General features: G+C 36.3%; 1 protein-coding gene across 1 annotated transcript in view; it reads left to right on the top strand.

Moving 5' to 3' along the window:
• Window positions 1–23,362, top strand: part of COL19A1 (collagen type XIX alpha 1 chain) — a 304,996-nt gene that overhangs the window by 101,602 nt on the left and 180,032 nt on the right. The window lies entirely within an intron of this gene.

Genomic DNA, 23,362 nt, shown 5'->3' with positions numbered 1-23,362 from the left:
GCTTCTAAGTTCTTTAATTAAAAAATCTATTCCCTCTTATTTTGACCAATTTATTCCAGTCTAACCCTTTGGAAGAATGCATTCTCAGGTTATTTCTTCTTCCAAGTGACTGACAAGCTTTTGGAAAGTTGAACATAGCTAGTTCATTCTCCTGAATAGTTGCATGTTAGTATTTGAGGTTACTCCATTGTGCTTCGTAGATCCTGGTTTCTAGGTTCCTCATATTCCCCGTGGCCTTCATTTGGTGATGCCACAGCTTGTCAGTGTGTTGATGTTCACTAATGGACAAGTTCTCCTGGTGTGTTTGGAGCAGTGAATCCTACAGGCAGCGTATGAGTGAAGGAACTTGGATTTCGTAGAGCTGAGACCAGTCCTGGCTCCACTCGAGCTGATTGCATAGCTGTTTCAGAGTCTTCATCTGTGGAAGGAGAGGACTAGCCTGGATGCCTTCTAGAATCAGGAACGTTTAGAGCTAGAATGAGTCTCAAAATATAAAGGGTCTATACTACTATCTGGCAGTTTTCTTGAACAAATGTAAGCATTTACATTTATATATGGTGACTTTTATTTAGGGGTTTTTAGCCTCTAGTTCCTACTTGTCAACCTTTAACTCTTGATTCTGACATCTATTACAATAGTCACTTTTCTCAGCTTTTGTAACAGCCATGAATTTTGTATACATAAATTCTGGGTCTTTGAATAACTGATATAAATATTGAATAAGACAAGGCCTGGAGCACAGCTCTGTGGTGCACCACTGGAGTCCTCTTTCTAGGGGACAACTAAGCACAAATGAAGTTAAAATGAGTACTTTTATTTAATGACTTTTTCACTTACCTCACTGCAATTTAACCCACGTTTATCCAACATGTCCTAAGAAATTTTGTTAAATGTCTTACTGGATTAAATAAACCAATCTCGTAACGTTTGCATGATTTTTGTTTTTTGACACGATATGCTCTCTTGATAACCATCTTATTCTTTACTAATATCTTAAAACCAATTTGTTTAATAATTAATTCTGGAATTTTGCTAGGGATCAATATCCAGCTTCCTTATTACTCACATATATTTTTTAAATGAGGAAACATTGGATCTAGGCCTTTCTTTCTCCAGGATTCTCAGAAATTCATGTCAGTGACTACTTTCCATGAGCTCTTCATTATCTGTCCTTAATCTGTCCTCTCCTTTCTTAATGTCTGTTTTGGTCTCAAGGGTGATTAGCTAGAAATCAGTGAATTAAAGCCCTTCAACTTCTTTTCAAAGCAGCGTGATGCTGACTATAACCCAACATGATACTGAAGTTCTCTTCAAAACACACTTCAGGTTTAAGAACACATTTGTTTGTTCAATTATCCATTTATTTGATCACTTATTACCTGCTGTATACCAGATACTGTGTTGAACACTGTGGTAACAGAGATGAAAACGACAAAACATTGTTTCAAAGAGCATGTATGAAGTGTTTGATGGTTTGTACAGGATGCTGTGGGAAGGAAGAGGAGAGAGTACTTTGGCTGGCTGAGGGAAGTGAGGTGGGTGAGGATTCATCAGTGAGTCTTGAAACCTGGATAGGAGTTCTCCAGAACAAGGAAGAGGCAAATGAACTCATTCATTCAAAAGCACAGAGTGGGACAAAGTACAAGATGTATAGGGAACCAGACGAAGTGCACTGTGTAACAGAATGAAAAGCAGTGACCGCCAAAGGGAAAAAAGGAAAGAAGAACTTTGAAAAAACTGACTGAAGCACAGCTTCGGGCAGAACCCCCAACCAGGAGAATTGCCAGGAAATAGCATCAAGAGCTTCCCTCCAAGCCTTCAGCTGATGACTTGTTGAGCTCATTCTGCCCGAGTAGGGGCCCCACCTGACCCCCAGACAAGCAATCAGTACGTTAGGGGACATTGATACTTCTGGAAGAATCTTCCCACTAGAAGACCCATCTGAAGTCTCCAGAGGAAAGACTAGAAAGGCTAACTAACATCCTTCCAAAGACTCACGCTGGCTTAAATAGGACTGTAGTTAAGGATTTTGCTTGGTACTTCCCAGGAATTTCTGAAGCTCTCTATTTTCTTTATTGTTGCAATTTATAGCAACTGAAAACTTTAGTCTAAGGTGGAAAAAGAACTTGACTTCTAGTGTAGGTTTATTCTGTTAGTTAAGGTCCTAAGGCAACTTAATCTAATTATTTTATCCTTTCTTTGATTAAAGAAAGAAAAGAAAAGAAAAAGCGTGAGACATAACCACTTCTTTTATGAGTCAAACAAAATTTAGCATTTGATCATAAAATGTAAGGAGTGAATTCCTGGTTTTACTTCTAATAAATAGCCATGGTCATATTTACAAAAGAACCCATACTTACTGATCTAAATTCCAATAATTTACTAGCCAGATGTCCAGTCTTTTCTTGTTATCTCCCTCCTGAAATTGTCACAGGAATCTCAGGGATTCTCTATGTGTCACCTCTGATCAGTATGTGAGTCAACAGTGGGCCTTGCTGCTGTCATTCCCTCTTTTGGTTCTTGAGAAGAAGAGTAATAAGTTTCAGGTATAATTTGATCTGGCACCTGCAGCTTTTGCTGTAGCTCCATTCATTTAGGTTGATTACTCTCTCTCTCTCCATATGTCTACAGATATATCTATATGACAGAGAGTGGGACAGTTATCCAATAGATTATTAATTTTGTGTGTTCATGGAATATTTAGAAAAATTTGTGATTCATTATCAAAAAAATTAATTCAAAAAGCAGATATTTTGCAAGGCACATTCCTTTGCAAGACATAATAAAAAACTAAGAAATGAAGAACACTCCTAAATATACCCCTTGAACCAGAGTAAATGAAAAGGGAAGTTCATAGAAATTGATAAACAAAAAATACTTTATACCAAAATATATGAAACATAAAAAAGTTATACTGAGGGTGAAAATAGATAGTGCAAAACTTGTTATAAAGGAGGAAATATAAAAATAAAGGAAATAAGTTTCTATCTTATACAAAATAGAAAGAGCAACACATAAACCAAAATAAAATAGTAGAAGGGAATTAATAAATATAATCACTAAAATTGATAAAACAGAAAATTTTAAAAATTGTAAAAAGGGTAAATGAATCCAAAATCTGGTTTAATAAAATGGCCCATAAAATAAGTAAATAAAATTCTGTTCAAGAAGCAGAAAATGGAAAATAGAAATGAGGCAAATTGGAAATAAGAAAGAAATTTATAAATATAAATTCGACCACAGATAGTGTGTGGACTAAAAGAATTCTGAGAGACTGCTATGTGAAATTCTAAAGAAAAAAAATTGATAATCTAGAAAAATGGATGATTTCCTCCAAAAAATGTAAAAAATTAACCACGAATAACTGGAAAATATGACTTCACTGCTTACTGTGGAAGGCATTGGAGAGACAATTCAAGATGTAGCACTGAATAAAGGACCAAGACTAATGGGGTTTTTCAGCAGGGTTTTATCAAGCCAATGTTATTTAAACTGTTCTAAACCAAAGAAAAGATGGAAAGCTTCCAGGAAGTCAGCATAGTAAAAAATTAAATGAAAACTGTAACCAAATTTTATTTATGAATATAGATAACATTTTAAAAATAAAATATTAGCAAGTGGAATTCAACAATCCAGCATAATAAACATCAATACTAGGAAGTCAAGGGTGATTCAAGCTAAGGAATTCTATCAACCTGATACCACGTCAACCCATCGAAGCATGAAAGTTAGATGATCATATAGATAGATGATGAAGCTTTTGATAATATGCAGTAATCATTCATGATAAAATCTCCAAGTAAAATAGAAATTGATTAAATATTTTTACTGAAACTCAACAGCAAATATTATTCTTTAAAAAAGGCAAAGCTATACTAGAAATTAAACAAGCAAAATTTAGACTTCAAGAGGTAAAATCGTCTATGTCACGAGAAAATTAAATAACTTAGGTGCATGGGAAAAAAGAGATAAGCCTGTACGTTTTTATTAAATTCTACGTGTATAGGTACAAAACCTGAGAGACTTTGGTAGGAAATTTTTTTTAATTGATAGAATTTGGGTAATTGTTTAGATACTAGAGAAATATTGAAAAAACAATAGATTTTCTTTATCTTAGTCATTAACACCTAGAAATGTCAGTAGGAAATATTCTATTAATATAAATGGTGAAAGCAATAAGAATTTTGGGAAAATTCGAATAAGAAAGGAACAGGGTCTATACAAAAAAAATCAAAGCATAAGAAGCAAGACCTAAATGAATGTACATACCATCTTCTTAAAAGTTACAATATAAGAGATTCAGTAATTCAGAGTTAATATGTAAACTTAATGGAATACAAATAGATTTTCTGACATGCTTTAAAATTTGTTTTGAAGTTGGATAAAATTGCTTAAAGTTTATATGGACAAATAAATACCTGAAAAGAGTCAAAAATTTTTTGAGAAAGAGCAATGGTAAGGATGGACTTTCTTTACCAGACATTATAACATTCTATAAAGTCACCATAACAACATAAATATTGTATTATGTAGTATAAAGATAGGTAGTACAAAATTAAGAATCTGGAAATCGATCCCTGAATTTATGAGAATTTTATAAATTTTGTATTTCAGTTCAATGGGAAAGGATGGATTATTCCATAGATGTGCTGATAGCACTGATTCTATCCATATGAAAAATATCTTATACCTATACAAAGATAAATTCCAGATGGACAAAAGATTTATATAAAAATCAAAACAAAGCAATAAACATTTTGTATTTGTACAATCTAGGGACAAGAGCATATCTAACCAAGATTTTAAATCCAGGGACTATAAAGTAAAAGACAGATGTATTAGACATGTAAAAATCAAACAGTTCAGTGGTAGAGGGCCATAATCAGCATCAACTTGAAACTGATAGTTCTGGCAATATTAAAATGTAATTAACAGACAATCAGTTAACATTTGTACTTTTCAGAGAGTTTTTAAAAATCGATGGGTAAAGATGAATAATTTAATCTTTTAAAGTGAGCAAAATGTATGAATAGGTAGTTTAGTAAAGAGCAAACCCAAAATATTAACAAACATATACAAGGCTCAGATTCCCTGGTAGGCAGAGATATGCAATTTAAAGCAATTATGAGCTGTGACCTACATCATCACCCTGGCACCTGTTGCTGGATGTGGTTCAAGGACAAGGCATTCTCATACATTGCTAGTGGTATGTTAGAGCTACAGCCTCTTTTGGAAAGCAATTTGGCAACATCTATTTGAAAATTTTTTTTAAAGCATAATCTCTTTACCTAGCAATCCATTCTGGAGACTCTGATGTATGTAAAGTATACCACATGCATGTAATGGTGTTTATTGCAGCATAATTTGTAGCGACAGAAAACTGGAAACAGTGAATAATCATTGACAGGAAAGCACTTGAACAAATTATGGCCCATCCATATCATAGAGTATTGTGGAACTATGGAAGAGAATAAATTAGGATGGTACTGGGTAATCTAAATTAACTTACAGAAGATGATGTTGGGGGAGAAAATAAAAATGCAGGAAAATGTGTATAATATAACCAATTTTTAAAGGAAAAAAAGACGAAATCTATATTTTGTGTGTGTGTGTTTGTATCTAGTTACGATTATATGAGTTTGGAGAAAATATTTAGAAGGATGCTTACAAAGTTGATAACAAAGATCTGGCATCCAGAGAGGGGGTAAAAACAAAAAAGGGAGGGAAGGAGAGTATGTTTCATTGTTATACTTCATAATTTACATTTCATTATATATATTCTTTATATTTAAAAATATTTTGTATCTAGGAAATATATTTATAAATTTTATCTTTGTTATATTTATAGATTTTATTACATTTATTAAATTTTATATTCATAAAAATATATATATTCATATATTATATTAAATACATTCCCAGATACATATATTCTTGAGCATGTATCAAATATTTCATTCAAAAATTTTAAAATTTGTACTAAAATGTGTATTTTATGTGATCACATTTAGGACTTTATGTAAGATTTGTGTATGTTTTAGATGATTTTTTAATTTTAAGAAGCAAGAAGATGGATTAAAGATAGGAAAATCAGCTAGGTAACTGCTACAATAATACGTAAATGAAGTTGAACCAGGATTGTGACAATGATAATGGCAGGATCAGGCAGAACAGGAGCAATTTAACAAGAATAAAAATGAAAATATACAAAGAAAGAAGAGGTGGGAGGGAGGAAGGATTCTCTGTTCTGATCCGCTGGTCTGTTTGTCTACACTTGTATCAATACAGCACTGCCTAAATTACTGACATTTTATAGCAGTTATTGTACTGAAAATAGCAGTGGTGAAAGTCCGTCAACTTTGCTCATTAAGATGGTCTTGGGTGTCCCAGGACTTGGCGTCTCCGTATTAATGTTCAAGTCAACACACTCACACACGTACAACCTGCTGAGATTTTGAATGAGTTTTCTTTTGCTCTACAGATTGTTTGGGAGAAATTGTCTCTTAGTAATTTAATTTTCACTCTAGGGTTCTTAAGTAATTTTTGTTAGATTTATTACCATATATTTAGTGTTTTTAAAGCTATTTTAAGTAATTTTAGATATTTAACTTCCAATTGTTTGCTGCTAGAATATTGAAGTGCATTGAGTTTTATTTATTGACCTTGTGTCCAGCAACCTTGCTTAATTAACCAATTAATTCTAATAATTTGTAGATTATTGTGTCATTTGTGAATAAATACTTCTACTTCTCCCTTTCCAGTCCTTATTGCTCGGATTTCTTTTTCTGCACTGGCTAGACTTTCAGTACAATAGTGAATAGAGTGGTTATAATGGACATCCTTGTCTTTTTTCCAAATTCAGGGAGGAAGAATTCAATATTTTATTATTAAGTATGCTTTAGGTTTTTATAGAGACGCCTTATCAAAATAAGGACATTAAGAATATAGTTTTCTGAGTTTCCCCCGAATGCCTATTCTATATTTAATTTAAAAAATGCTTTTTCTGAAGCTGGTGAGATGATAATATGATTTTCCTTCTTTTCTATTAATGTGGTGAATTACATTTCTTGATTTTTTTTTTTAAAGATTGGCACCTGAGCTAACAACTGTTGCTAAACTTTTTTCTTTTTCTCCCCAAATCCCTGCAGTACATAGTTGTATATTTTTTTAGTTGTGGGTCCTTCTAGTTGTATTGTGTGGGACGCCATCTCAGCATGGCCTAATGAGCGGTGGCATATCTGCGCCCAGGATCTGAACCGGTAAAACCCTGGACCGCAGAAGTGGAGTGTGCGAACTTAACCACTCAGCCACAGGCCCAGCCCCTGCTTGATTTTTAAATGTTAAACCAGACTTAGATTCCTAGAATAAGACTCATTTGTTTGTGTTGTATTATCCCTTTTTGATTGTCATTGGATTCAATCAACTAATATCCTTTTTAAAAGATTTTTGCATCTGTGCTTATGAAAAATTTGAGAGATTCTTTTCTTGTAATTTCCTTGTCAGATTTTGGTATCAGAGTTATGCTGGGCTCATAAAATAAGTTTAAAACTGTGACCTCTTCTTCTGTTCTCTAAAGGAGTATGTGTAATATTTGTCTTATTCCTAAGGATTTCTAAGAATTCACCAGAAAAGCCAACAAGATCTGGAAGTTTCTTTGTGAAAGATTTTAAATTTGGGGTTTAATTACTTTGTTTTGTTTAATTGCTTTGTTTTGTGTTTCTCCTTAAAACTTGGAACACTTTTGTTCCAGTGCTTATATTCATAAAATAAACTATATTCTCTGTCTTTCCACTCAGTATCTATTGATTTCCTTCTCTAGAATGGCAGAGTTAAGGTATTTCCACTTCCATCCTTCTCTCTCTAGTTTATTGGCTTTGAACACAATCTTCTAACAGCTCACCACAAAAGATAAAGGAATTATTATATCCATATTTCCTCTCTCTTTTTCTCTCCTTTCTTCTAATTTTTGTTAGATATATACTTTCAACATTTTTCAGTATTTATAATATTTGCATTTTGTCCTTTAACCACAATCCTTAATTTTTCTTTTTTCTTTTAGTCCCACAGATGAATGGAATCTGCATCCACTGTCAGGCCTCTCCCTACAGTTTCGGTGTTCTCTTGGTTGGCTCATGTTTGTCTTCTAGTGGTTTCTTCTCAAAAAATTCATGAAAAATATAAATGAAGAGTAATGGAATTCCCTCCAATTTTCTTCACTTTGGGCTTTAATAACAATTTAGTTCGGTTTATAGTTCTTGGGACATTCTTTGTTTCCTTGGGGACATTTTAGCCAATGGTCGATTGTAGTTGAGTAGTGAGTGTTGCTCTGGAGTTGTCTGAGATCAGCCTAAAACCTTTTCCATAGGAGAGTGATAATATTCTTCACTTTAAAGAAGGAATTAATGCAAATATGACAAAGAATGTGTAATTTAAGGGCTTCATTTAAGAGCTGATAGCACTTGAAGGAAATTACTTTTTTAGGTTGAATTTGGGTAGAACAAAAAGCCTCCCTCCCTAGGGCTTGGGGTCAGAACACAAAGTAGACCTCACAACACATCTTTTAGGGAAGAGAGTATTTCCTTGGGCATTGTAATACTTGAAAATGAATTCCTCACTATTGAAATTTTTATAGTACAAGGTTAAGAATTGTATTTAACCTGAGCTTTGTTGTGTGGGATGGTTTTGGAATCTTTAGCTTAATGATTCCAATTGTAGCCAGGTTCTGGTGCTCAGTGGAAGAGACTCTAAGTGACTCAGTGGAGAACAGCTAAAGCCAAACATGGAGGCATCATTTCTTTACTCGTTCTCTGAGTGGAAACACCCCTACTGACATCCAGAGTCCCATGGTCCCGTGTGAGTTCAGCACCATTAGAAAAGCAGCAAAGGATGAGAGAAGACTCAAAGACTGTGCATTTAGGTCTCTTGGAGAGAGAGCTTAACCAGAAAAACAGGACCACTCGGAAGTGAATATAGAGAGTGGAAAGTAGAGACAAGGACCCTGGAAACTGAGTTCCCGTCACCATTACTGAACGTCTTCAAAATTTCCTTAAACATTCATTTTCTTGTCCACAAAATTGTAAAAATTTCCCTCATTTCAAAAATGTCACTCAAAAAAGTCTCTCCTGGGATTCCTCAGAAGATTAGGCCATTTAAAAATACATGTTATTAATTTTACTGAGTTAATAGCCATTATGGTGTACTAGTGCGTGTAATTTATATCAGGGGGCACCTTAAAAAGCATATTATCATAAAATGCATGCTTAAGGACTTTCCACGTACATAAATTGAATTTAACAGATTATAACAACTCCAGTGGGCCCATTAGGGTCTTTGGAAAGCTCTGATCAGGGCTTTGTTAAAACACCTATTCTCTTCATGTCGTGTTCTACCTAGAGAGTTTGTCTAGTAGCCTAGGGCATTGGTATGTTTGTCTTGCTTAGTTAAGAGAAACAAAAATAGAGAAGTAAATTTTTTTTTCAGTAAGACGGTCTACTAAGTCAGGAAGAAAGCAAATTTTACAATTAATTTCACTATTTTTAGTTTCAAATAACATACAATAGAGAAGTGTGAATTAAAAAGAATAGCTGGCAGTAAAAGTTTTTAATGACTTACAGATTACTGAGTATTAAAAAATCCTTTCATGTGTCAGAAACGTGAGGGTATGTGTGTTTCAGTTTAAGCTGAGGTTATGAACTGTTAATTAGCAATGGATATACTCTGATGAAAAGCCTTAAGAACAAATTACGTCCAATGTTTTTAGTAACTGTGGTCTGCAGACCACCTCCATCAGAATCTCCTGGGTGTTAAGGGACCTGTTCCTCAGACCCACCCCAGATCTGCCGGATCAGAAGTTCAGGCATGTACTTTGGGAATTTGCATTTTAATCAACTCCCTCAGAGATTCTTGCACAGCAACTAAGATTTGAGAGTAGCGGTTATTTTAATCTACAAACCTGTCCACGGAAATTCCATCCAAGGGAAATTCTTCATTTGCTACTGGGAAGTGTCAGCTCTGATGGTTGAAATAGATTTAAAACAAATCTCACCCTGATGGATTCAAGCCCTTGAAAGGATGGCCTGGTTGCTGGCTTCACAAACAGCCAAGTGGTTGTAACACAGAGAATCATCCGGAGATGCTTATGTGCTTGTGAAGTTCTCTAAAAGCTGAGACATAAGCACTGCCATTGGCATCATAGCTCTTCCATTCACTGGCTTCCAAGACTCGGATCTAACACGCTTCTCCCAGCTGTGCTCAGCTGCCTTGTGGGGTTGGTCCTGGATGGTTGGAAAGGATTCCCAGCTGTGCTTACATAGGAGCCCTCTGACTAACATTCTTCCTTCTTCTGTAGAGAGCCCCTACTGGAATAGACGGTATGTTAACGCCATAAAAATGCCCTATAAAATCCAGTCAAGTAGTGGGCTTTCTCAGCCCGAGGTTGCAGTAACAGGAAAACGGGAAAAGTTTGAAATTAAGTATGAACATTGAGTTCTGACATGGGAGGAATAAACTAAGTAAAAAAGATAATTATGTGGATCCACAAAGTTTTAAATATCTGACTTATATACCTCGGGAAAAGACTCAAAAATGGTTATTGGCCTAAAAAAGGCTATTGACCTCGCAGTAAGAAACAGAATTTTATTTTAGTTTTTGAGGAAGTTTATAAACTTAAATCAGAAATGATTTAAATGTGCAAAAGTGCAGAGTTGTCACAGATTTCTCTCCCCATTCCTGTAGCTTCGTTCTCCATTAACTGCAGCCTTCTTCATCGGTGGTTGATGAGGTCAGAAGCAGGTCAGAGCGTGTACCTCATTGCCTCTGCTTCTTCTGTTGCCTGGACCAATGGACAAATCAAGAGTGAATCATGATGCTACCACCGCTGAGTAATAGAGAAGTAACACAGAAGATGAACATAGCTCAGTCTGAAGGAGGACTGCATGCTGCGTTCTTGAAAAGGGTCCTCAGTCCCCCAGGCCAGTTTGCTCCCGAGACCTGGCCTTTCCCGTTTAGTTGGTTCCCAGATGAGACAGTAAGAAAATAAAACTTCTTCACAATAAATAAATGCTGTACTGGGATCACTTGGGAGATCAGAACACTGCTTATGAGAAGCCTCCTAGCACCTCTTATATCTCTTCATGAATCAGACAAGAGGCTCTACTGAGTTCTGTGCTGGATGCTCTGGAGGAATGAAAAAGAAACAGAAAATAACATCTAGGTATTAAGAGACTCGCAATACTGCTGGAGATTCAAACCGAACTACCTCCCTTTCCCTCGGCAGTCTCAGCTTGTCTTGTCAGTTCAGCCATCACTTCTCAGAAGGATGGTTCCCACATCTGTATCCCACTCCTGTATCTCCTGGGGTTGGTCCACTTTACCCAACTCCCCACTAGACCAGTCATCCTGGGGGTTGTGTCTACTCCTTCAGTTCAGTGTGTCTACAACCACGCCTTTTCTCTGTCCTCTCGCTCTGCTCCTCTTCCTGCATTTGCTTTTTTCTATTTGTGGTGATGAGATTACTATCCCCCTAAGCTTTGCCTAGGCCCCAAACCTGTAATTTTTGTTAACTATTATTTCTGTCTTGTCTTTTGCTTCTGTTGCATCTCGTGTCTCGTAGCTGCCCTTCTTTTTGGTTCCCACGCCATCACCCTCAGCTCCAGCTTTCCTTGCTTTGCCCAGATGGCTGCAGTCGCCTCTGAACTGAATTCCTACAGCTTGTCTCTCTTCTCCCAACAATTTGTCCGGCACGTCTAGCTCCATCAAGCTCCAAAAATTACAGTGTCAATCTTCTGTCAGAGTCAGTGCCTGCCCAGTGGCTGCAGGAGGATGTCCTGACACCCCTCCCTTGCCCTGCATGGTCTTTCACAGCCTAATCTGGTCTGACTTTCCAGCTTCATCCCATAGCACTTCTTGTGTTCAGAACCCTGTGCTTTACCCGAACTGGGGACCATGCTGGTCCTTATATTTGTGCCTTTGCTTTGACGATTCTCTTCTTCTGGAACAGCCTTCCCCCATTTCTTTGGATCTAGATCCTGCCTAAAACCTGGGAACTTGCCCAGTAATTAAGTACAGGACTAGATAGACACTAAAGTACAAGAGCCTGAGCCCTCGAACAGGGCTGCCTGGGTTCACAGCCTGGCTCTGCCGCCTGTTAGCTGTGTGGGGCCACTTCAGCTTTCCCGCCCTCAGTTTCTCATCTAGAAAGTGGGAAAATAGGAGGACCTGACCCGTGGTGTAGGGTGAGGGGGATGAGAGGAGTGTCTCAAGGCTATAAGATCTTATATAAATGCTGGACATCAATAGGAGGACCTGACCCGTGGCGCAGGGTGAGGGGGATGAGAGGAGTGTCTCAAGCCTATAAGATCTTATATAAATGCTGGACATCAGTTGTGAAGGAGGAACTTTCTGTCTTCATTTCTAGGGCTTTACCCTATTAAGCAAATTCTTGTACAAGCATCACAAAGTTTAATTATGAATATGTTTAAATAGCGTATCTCTATATTTTTAGGCATGAAAAATGCACTTCACTTATCTTTATGTAAAATAAAGAACCTGTACTCAGGCATATTACAGAAGTTATTAAGGACAGTTTCAACAAACACAAAAGTACATAAAAGAGGATAATGAACCCTTATGTACATGTCAGCTGGCTTCACCTCATGGCCAATCTTGTTTCAGCTAGACGCCATGCTGTATGATCTTGAGGCAATGCCAGACAGCAAATGCTTCATCTATTAACAGTTTAGTATGTGTCTCTAATGGCAAGAACTTTTCTTACCTAACTACCATTATCACACTTAAACTTCTTTTTTATGCTTTTTATTTGGGGAGGAAGATTGGCCCTGAGCTAACATCTGTTGCCAATCTTCCTCCTTTTATTCCCTCCCCAAAGCCCCAGTATGTAGTTGTATATCCTAGTTGTGGGTCATTCTAGTTCTTTTATGTGGGATGCCACCACAGCGTCGCTTGATGAGTGGTGTGTAGGTCCTCGCCCAGGGTCCAAACCGGTGAACCCTGGGCCACTGAAGCAGAGCACATGAACTTAACCACTCTGCCACCAGGCCAGCCCCACACAATTACACTTTTAACAACAGTTTCTTAATGTCATTAAATAGTCATTTGGTGTTCAGATTTCCAATAACATCATAAAAGTCATAATTTTTCTTAACAATTGCCTTAGTCAGGATCCCAGTAAGCTCCCACATTCCAGTTGGTTGCTGTGTTTTAACAATCGATTAATCTGTGATTTCCCCTCAATCTCTGTCATTTTGTTTTCACTATATTATTTATTAGAAGCTGGATTATTTGTCTTGAAAATTTTCCAGTCTGGATTTGCTGATTACATGTCCATGGTGTAATTTGATGTCTTCCCCTCTCCTCTGCGTTTTCCTTCAAATAGGTAGTTAGATCAGATTTAGGTGTGATGTTTTTGGTGAGACTACTTCATAAGTGGGGTGGTGCTCTCCTGTCAGAAGTGACATAATGTCTGGAAATCTCTCTTTCTGTGATGATAGCAGCATTGATCATCAAACCTGCACCCATTGATTCATTCAGGGTTGCAAAATGGTGATATTTTAATTTTATCATCCCCTCTACATTTACTAGCTGGAATATTTCTACAGGGAGGAACTTCCCTCAGCTACTCTCCGATTACCCAGTGGTGTGGTTCATAAACAAAAGTCCTGCTAAATGCTTGCTTCTTTCCATCGATACACCATTTTTCAAAATAATGAACTGATTCTCTAGTATCAATGGTTACCAATTATGTTTTACTTCATTTGTTTGTTTTTTTGATATTGTAAACCTCTTTTGATCTGTTGTAGTATCCTTATTGACCCTCAGATTGCCCCATTTTTGGTCATGAGGAACCTCTTCCAGATAGCCTCTGTGTCTCTTTGACATGAGCCAGTCATCTTTGATGCCTTCCTCTCCTCTGTTAGGGTACAATTTCCAGGCTCCTGCACATTATTTAAGTCCTAATCATACTTCAAGGCCTAACTTAGTTTCCACCTCCAACACGAAGGCCTCCTGACCACACCTGCTCATAGTACTTACCTCACCACTGACCCCTGTGGCTCTCACAATTGAGCCCTCCTGAGTCAATTAGCAGAGGCTGGTCTTCCCCAAACAGCAACGTTGAGTCTCTACATCCCCAGCGCTTGGCATAAGGCCTGACACAGATTGTCATGTGATCAGTTTCTTTGATTACTTAATGCTACTGTAAAGTAGACTTTTAATTGTTTAAGTCTTTCAAGAACTTAATGGGAATAATTTTTCTTATTATGAAGCTTGAGATTCTAAGGTAGTTTAAAATATTTTCTCGTCTTGCATGTATAATTGCAAGTTTTCCTCATCAAAGTTCAAGGAGAAAAATTAAGCCACAAATTATAATAATATCAGCAAAAGTTATAAAAATGAAAGTAGTACAGAAAACACCTTATCCTTTGCCTCATATGGAAGATCATTTGTGCTCTCTCTCTATATATATACATATACACACATATATATAATTTTTCCCATATGACTTGAAAATGTTACTTAAATCACAGCTTTTTACCTCTAAATACTTCATTGTATATTTTCTAGGAATAGGGATATTCTATTATATAACCACAGTACAATTATTGTTTTGATAATTTTACATTAACTCATTACATATTTTGATTTTAACAAAAATAAGTAACATTTATGGGCAGTTTGTATACACCTCTCACAGGCAGCAGCTCAAAATAATGCCGAGATAGATGATATTATCAGCCCAAGTTTATTGATAAGTAAACTGAAGCTCAGAAAGGTGATGTTACTGATGTTACACTCTTTGCTCCTTGCTCTTTGTACCTTGCTGACTCTGAGTGAGACCTCATAGAAAAATTTATAGAAGATTTAATGCCAAAACAAGCATAGAAGGAAACTCTCTAGTCCACACATCCTGGTCAGCCAGAGAACAAGTCAGAGACGGCCATGGGCACAGTGAGGCACTGGACCTTGCGAAATCTGCCCGTGGTAAGTATGGAGGGTTTCTTCCAGATCTGTCCTTCTCACTGGATCCCCAGGCAGCAGCTGCAACAGACTGAATTGTCTCTCCCAGATGAGTGTACAGTTTCATCTCCTTTCCTCATCAACAAAATGCAATGAAATGAAGAATTTTGAAAAGAGCCTGAAATATTCTTGCAGACATTGCTGCAATTTGGAAATATTCACACTAGTACACAGATGATTTGGTGGTTTTGAGAATTCACTCTAGATGTGGCACAGGTTCCAAATCAGCCTGAGACTGTCATTTAAAATGCCATTATTTTACGCATAATTCTTTCTGGTGATATTTCATTCAAGAGACATTTGTGGCAGACCTACTGTGTGCCTCTGCCTAAGCACATGTGAGAAGAGGCAGACCAGCCTAATGATTTTTGAGGAATGGGCCCACCGTGGCACGTCTCCCATCCTGGTGTGCCCTACCCATGCTCTGTCCATCCACTCAGACATCACCTTAGCCTGACTTCCCCAAAGAGGTACTTCTTGGAATATCATATTACCAGGATTTATTCCTGCTATGTTGCCTTTCTCTTTTTTAAAATCAAATTCTCTCCCCCCTCCCCCACCCACCCTCAGCTAATCTGAAAATAACGTGCATCGTTTTATCTGTCGTTCCTAATGTAATGACCACAGTTTTAGGCCAAGTGGCAAGGGTGGGCTGTGGCAAGCCATCTTGCCAACATGGCGCATTGGGACCATTTCTACAGATGCATTACCTTCCCACCATGTGTTAGTATCTGTCAAATCGCTGGCAACAGTTCTTTGAATGTCTCCTTTGTCCCTGTACCACAAGATCAGTTTTTAAGGAGCCTGAGAATTCTGAGACTACATTAGCAAATGTGAAAGACTGCTGCCTAACAGATTTCCCAAAGGTCTAACTTTCTAGAAGGGAGTCTTGAATTCTAGACTGCATACAAATGGCAAACGGGTGGCCTTCCTGCTGTAGCAATTGGCCAAGCTAACTGGGTAGCCAAATGAGGGAAGCTTCATAATGGATGGCTTGAGCTTACGTAAAACCATGCGTTTGTTGAACCAGGATTATGCCATCGGTTAGTCAGCAAATCGAAGCAAAGACCTGTTCTTGCTATTCTGAACTCCAAGAACCATCTAAACTCTTGGGTTATACTAACATTTTTATGCTTGAAATTCTTCGAAGTAATAAACCGTCAAGTAGATCTTGGTAACGGTTGGTGATACACCAGTGAAAGAGTTTCTTGAAAGAGGATTTGCTCTTTGTATACGAAATATGAACCAAATTAAATTTAGACTCTGTAATTATTAATATATCTGCGTTTTTAGTTACTAAAATAAATTGATAAAATCTGATTTTGTGGAAGTAATTTTGTTAGATTAAGTTCTTTCTCCCCTTTGGAGAGATAACTTAATTAGATTTATGTTACAAATGCAATTAGGTGAGTAACCTTGGCTCTAATCCATTTAGATAAAAGAATTTCGAACAATTTGTGATATCACAAATAAGTTTATCCAGACGAAATCTCTTTGAGACTGTAAAAATCAGGGGCATTGGTCTCTGAATACAAGGTCATCTCAGCCTTTATCTCAGTCCATCCTTGTGGTCTTATGAAGTCATCATTTAAAAAGAATCTGGGTGAATGTAATTCATAATTTTGCGCCTTCCATATAAATCCTTTTTTCTCAGCATTGCAACGATACTAATTAGGAAGGTGTAGAAGTTATTTGCTTTTATCAGTTAAGAATTCAAAATGCCAATAATGGAAAGAGTTATAGATTCACACAGTTGTAAAGACAAATATGTAATTAGTCTGAGCCCCTGTTTCCACATGGCAGACTCCGTTCACTAGATCACAATTAGAACCTTAAGCTCTGGCTTGGCAGGTTTTGAAAATCTAGCATGTTTCTCAGTATGTATTTAGCTGCCAGAAACACAGTCAGTTAGTCACTTCTTTATCATCATCATCAATAAAAACAACAGCACTAAATTAGTCTCTATTGTAAACTATGTTACAGTAATGCCAAGTCACGGAGAACTTTAATTTAGAAAAGAATTTCTTATTAGGAAAAGAAAAGTTCTTTTTGTAACTTCCTTTGGTTAATTAATCTATTTATGTGGATTAATAGTATACTCTATATGTATTTTTTTAATTTTCAGATTTATAACATTTAGGCAAAAGGGCTTTACTTAAAATTATATTCCTTAACTTATTGATTCTTAATAGTGGATAGAAAACAAGATATTTAATGGCTTAAATTACTGAAAAATTAACTATATAATAAATTTATTTGAAACCTTTAAACTTTAAAAATTCACAAAAGGAATGTGTTCTAATTGTTTCTGGTCTCCTACATTGAGTAGATTTACTTTCATGCCCATTGACCAGAGAATAATACCAATAAGATAGTCCCCATACTAAATTTATTTTGTTAAAAGTTTGCACTGATTAAATATATAACATAAAATACATATATAGGGTAGAAGACTGAGTGAGAAACTATGTGCACATGCAGGGGAAATCTGAATAAGCCCAGCAAAACCAAAGAAGACTTGAGAAAGAGTGGCAACATTGAGTTGCTAAAACATAATTTCTGTCCAAACCATGGGATGACAACTAAGCTATTTGGACATAGGAGTGATTCTAAGGCAGCCAGTTTATGTAATGGGAGTCCCAGGCTGAGGGGAGAAAAATAAACAAGCCAGAAACAAGAACCAAAAACTTCCCACGTTTGATGAAAAATATTAATCTATATATCTGAGAAGCTCAGTAAGTCCTGAGTACGATAAACACAAATAAAGCCACATCTAGAAACATCATAGTCAAACTGCTAAGAACCAAAGACAAACAGTAAATCTCAAAATCACTAAGAGAAAAGCAATTCGTTGTGTTTACGAAACCACAGGAGGAATAATGGCCAATGTCTCTTCAGAAACCATGGAGACCAGAAGACAACAGAATGAGATATTTAGAAAGAAATTGTTACTTTCTAGAGTTAATAATTCTAAGAATTGTTAATAATTCTATACCCTGTGAAACTGTCTTTCACATATCGAGGCAAAGAGAAAGACACTCCTAAATAACAAAAAATAAAATGAATTCTTGCCAGCAGTCGTGAGCTGCATGAGTTACTAAAGGAAATCCTTCAGGCTGAAAATCAATGACACTAGACAGTAACTTGGATCCATGGGAAGAAATGGAAAACACTGGAAACTGTAAATTCATGGGTCAGTGTAAAAAATTCTGTAGATAGATAGGTATAGATACAGATATTCGTATATATAGGTGTCTATATATTCATATTTAGATACATAAATATATACACTTGTATTCTCTTTTCGTTTATTAATTTCTTTAAAAGCATAGTTTTAAAGCAAAACTATAACACTGTCCTGTTAGGTTTATAGCATATGGATTTAATACATGTGACAATAATAGCACACAGAAGGGGAGGGAAATGGAGGAAAACTGGAGCAAAGTTGCTGTAGTTTACTGAAATTGTCAGTATTAACTGGAATAGATTGTGATAAGTTAAAGATGCATATTTGTAAGTGCTAGAGCAACCACTTTTTAACAATCTTTAAAAAAAGCTAAATACTCATAATAGAAAACTAAAATTGTGTGCTAAAAATATTTTTTGAACAAATTGAAGGCAGTAAAGAAATAAAGTAATGAAAAAGACATACGACATGTAGGAATCAAATAACAAACTAGAAACTTCGTCTAGCCCAAAGCCACAAAAGGTTTCTTCTATGTTTACTCTAGAAATTTTATAGTTTTGGATTTTACATTTGAGTCTAAAATCCATTTGAGTTAATTTTCATACAGTGTGTGATTTATGGACCAAAGCTCATTTTTTGTACATGGATATACACTATACCAATAATTACATTAAATGTGACCTAAAAGTCATATGGAAATACAAATGACCTGGTATAGCCAAAACAACTTTGAAAAAAAAAAGAACAGGAGGACTAATACTGCCTGATTTCAACATTTGTTATAAAGATAATCAAGAAAGTACAGTATTAGAATAAGGATACACAACAGCATTGGAAAGAACAGAGTCCAGAAATAACTCCACATATGTGTGGGCAACTTATTTTCAACAGAGGTACAGAAACAATTCAGCAGATAATGAATAGTTTTTTTCAACAAAACTATTGGAACAATTAGATATTCATGTCAAAGAATTTCAATCCATATCTCCCACATTATCCATTATGGTTATATTTATCCATTTGTTTATAAATAAGTTTATAAATAAATTCCTAGACATGACACTAAAAGGACCTAAATGAAAAAGTTAATACGTTGGGGTTTGTTAAGTCCCTACAAGATAATTAGGATAATAGGAGTTCCTTGAAGATGTGAAAATTAGATGTGTCCTCTGAGCTGTTGACATGTCGTCAGTAAATGGAGATGAGAAGGCCCATCTTGGAGGGTTACCGCTAGCATTAAATGAATCCTTACTATGTAAAGTGCTTAGCACAGACTCTGGCGTATAGTGGGGTATATGGAACAGAAGCTAGTATATTACTGCTGGTATCTATTGAAATATTGCCCATGCTAATAACTGCCTGTATTGTGGATGATAATGGATTAGTTCAAACTCCATAAAAAGGTTTCATTGCTTACCTGAGTGTAATGTTTTGGATGCCAAAGTACTGCAGTTTTGTTTGGAACGACTTTAACTTTTGGTCTGGCTTTAAAATTAGTTTTATCAAAGGATAGGAATTGGAAAAATTTTAAATGTAATCTAATTCCCATTTATCCTCTTTCCTTTGGTTGGGATTGCTTTTAAGTTCCCATCAGACTAGAATGATTTATTGTATTTTCAAAGAAGTTTCCAGAGATGTTCTGCTGGTTTTTTTTTTTTTTAAATCTCTTTTTGCTTTTGAACTTATCCAAAAACTGAAAAACAATCTAACTGCATTTACTCTCTAACAACTTCACGTCAAATAAGTTTTCTTTCATTCTAGCTTAAATCTTTAATGCTGTAGTTTTGTTTTTACTCATTTTCTTCTCAATAGAGAAAGAAGGAACAGCTGGTTACTATTGTCAGATTTCTTTTGTTTGGGATTTATTAAGTATGCAACCCTTGAATATCTTTTTTTTCCCCTGTCTGGATATAGAACTCCCACTGCTCTTTTCAGAGGATGATTAAATTTACAATGGAGACAACTTAGAGCTCACCTAGTCCCAACAGATGACCTGAAGAACTAATGAGACCAGTTAAAACATTGTTAATTGTCACCCAGCATTTCTTTTGCTTTCCTTGTGGTGAACTGCCTGATTTGTCTTATGCTCAATTACCAGTGAGATATTGTTCTTTTCCTTATGAATGATAAAAACTCTGCATATTAATGATGTTAACTATTAGGCCACCGTATGATATGTTTTCCCATTTTGTTATTTGCCTTTTAGTTTAGCTTATAATATTTTTGTCTTACAAGTTTATAATTAATATTTTGTCAAATATATTATTTTTTTCTATCACGAATTTCTTTTTTTAGCTCCATACTTAGAGACACCTTACTCACCATGAGCTCTGAGCTATGCTCACTTATATTTTCTTCTGCTCTTTTAATATTTTTAAGTGGGTTGTCTAAGCCATCCAGAATTAACTTAAATGCAAAATTGCACATTATTTCTAATAAAGTCCCTGTTGTTTATTATAGCATATTGTTTCAGTCTGTTGTAACATTTCACATAATAAATCTGTTACACGTATACTCAACATATATGCTTATGAGTGGCTCCCAACTTGAGCCAGTTTCACCCTCTATGGGAAATTTGGCAATATCTGGAGACATTTTTATTTGTCAGAATTGAGGGTAGGGTGGTGGGGGAAAGGCTGGCTACTGGCCTATAGTGAATAGAGGCCAGGATGATGCTGAACATCCTACAGTGTACAGGACAGCCCCCAAAACGAGGAACTGTCAATAATGCCTAGATTAAGAGACCTTGATTGGAGGAGAGAGAGAGAGGGAAGGGGGAAAGGAAGGAGAGTGAGTGAGCGCCATTGGGTACCGTGCATCTGCTAGTTTTATACTCATCAACAGTAATAGTACCTGGCCTATGTTTCCGTTTTCTGCTCTGAGGGGCACTATCAGAGACTTTGCCTCCTTCTTTGCAGAAATCTAGATACGTTGTGTTTTCAGTTATTCCTGGTCTGTTTCAAAAACAAATTATCTTAATAGTGTTAGAGCACAGAACCTGGGGCCATACTGCCGGGACTGAATCAGAGTTCTACCCCTTATAAGTTGTGTGACCTTGAGCAAGTTACTTAACCTCTCTGTCTTCAGTTTCCTCATCTGTAAAGAGAGAGTAGTACTCATGTCTTTGTCCTAGATTGTCATAGAATTGCAAGATGCTGAAAGCAGTGCTTGGCACATAGTACACATTATAGAAGGGTTTGGTAACCATGATAATAATAAAGTAAATGACTTTTTTATAAACCGTATTTGATCACAGTCACACTTACTTTTTATGTTAAAAATTATGCTTTTTAAAATCCATTGCAGATTTTGCCAGCAATCACGTTGAACAGAGCGTTTCCTCCTTAGCCATCTGCCAGCTCTTACCCTCTTGCTCTGCAGCATAAACCCCAGCAGGGTGTCACCTCTGTTCTCTATGTGCTATTATTATTTAACTCTTAGTATCATTGTCAAGCTCGCAGATTTCCCTGGAGGCACATATCTCTTTAGTCTTTAGAGTTGCTTATTTTTTCTGTCTGTGAGAACCATTAATTTTGAATAGAGACTGTACTCATTTTTAGTTACATTCTGAAAGCCAGCAATGATATCCATGGAATTATATTTGTCTTCTTATGTCAAAAATTTCTATTCATTCTATTAACTTGTGCTGAACACATTTTGTGTCAACATCTAGACACCGTGTTGTTTCGGATCCTGTTACTAGATAGACATTTTCTTCTGTGTATTTCTGAGCGCCTTCACTCTTATTTTGCTTTCTGTCATATCTGACATCCTTTAGATCAGCATGTCCAATGGAGTTTTCTGTGAGGATGGAAATATTGTCGTGTGCACAGTCCAACATAGTAGGCACTGCTGAACACTTGAGTTGTGACTAGGGCAACTGAATAACTGAATTTCAGATTTATTTAAATAGCCCCGTGTGGCTGGTGGCTGCCATATTGGACAGCACAGCTTTGGGGGGTTTCCTTACCTGCTCATTTTCAGTTTGAAATCTTCAGTTTCATTCTAACTTGAATCTGTTTCACTGAATGTGTTCATATGTGCTTTTGCTTGTCCTTTATGTTATATATATTTTTTATATTCCAGTACTCAAGTTATTTTTACTTCATTCCCTGTGTTTTCAATATAGTAAATTAGATGATTGGGACTGTACATGTGTATTTCTGTTTGTAGAATATTTAATGTATTATCTCTTAAAATCCGGTGCTTCCTTTTCTTTAATTTTTTTTTTTTAACGATCGACACCTGAGCTAACATCTGTTGCTGATCTTTTTTAAAATTTTTTTCTTCTCCTTCTCCCCAAAGCCCCCCAGTACATAGTTGTATATTCTAGTTGTAGGTCCTTCTGGTTGTGCTGTGTGGGAGGCCACCTCAGCATGGCCTGATGAGTGGTGCCATGTCTGTGGCCAGGATCCGAATTTGCAAAACTCTGGGCCACCAAATGGGAGAGTGTGAACTTAAGCACTTGGCCACAAGGCTGGCCCCTCTTTAAGTTTTTTTTTTTTTTTTTGCAAATAAAAATAATGTTCAGGGGCCAGCCTAGTGGCATAGTGGTTGAGTCCACCCTCTCCACTTCAGCAGCCCAAGGTTCGCAGGTTTGGATCCCAGGTGCAGACCTGCACATCGCTTATCAAACCATGCTGTGGTAGTATCCCATATACAAAAAGTAGAGGAAAATTGGCACAGATGTTAGCTCAGGAACAATCTTCCTCAAGCAAAAAGGGGAAGATTAGCAACAGATGTTATCTCAGGGCCAATCTTCCTCACCAAAAACTAAAAATGAAAAATAATGTTCATTGCAGAAAAAAAAAGAACAACAGAATACATAAAGAAGAAAATAAAATCACCCGGGTGGCTCAAAGCAGAGAGAATTATTATTGTTACTACACACACACACACACACAGAGTGATATGTGATAGACTTGGACGAGTTTTTCTATACATAACATATTCTTTTATTTTTAAACACTTTACTAATTATACAGATAATATATGTTTATTCCTTTAAAAAATTGAAAAACACTGAGGAGTATAATGAAGGGGAAAAAATCATCCATAATCATAAAATGCATAGATTAACCACTTTTATTGTTCTGATTTGTTTTCTTCCTCTGTTGTTTCTAAGACCCATAGGTGGATGAA

This window comes from Equus quagga, chromosome 15, assembly GCF_021613505.1.
Source record: "Equus quagga isolate Etosha38 chromosome 15, UCLA_HA_Equagga_1.0, whole genome shotgun sequence".
In the NCBI taxonomy this organism is placed as follows: Eukaryota; Metazoa; Chordata; class Mammalia; order Perissodactyla; family Equidae; genus Equus; species Equus quagga.
This window is presented reverse-complemented; position numbering and strand designations above follow the sequence as displayed.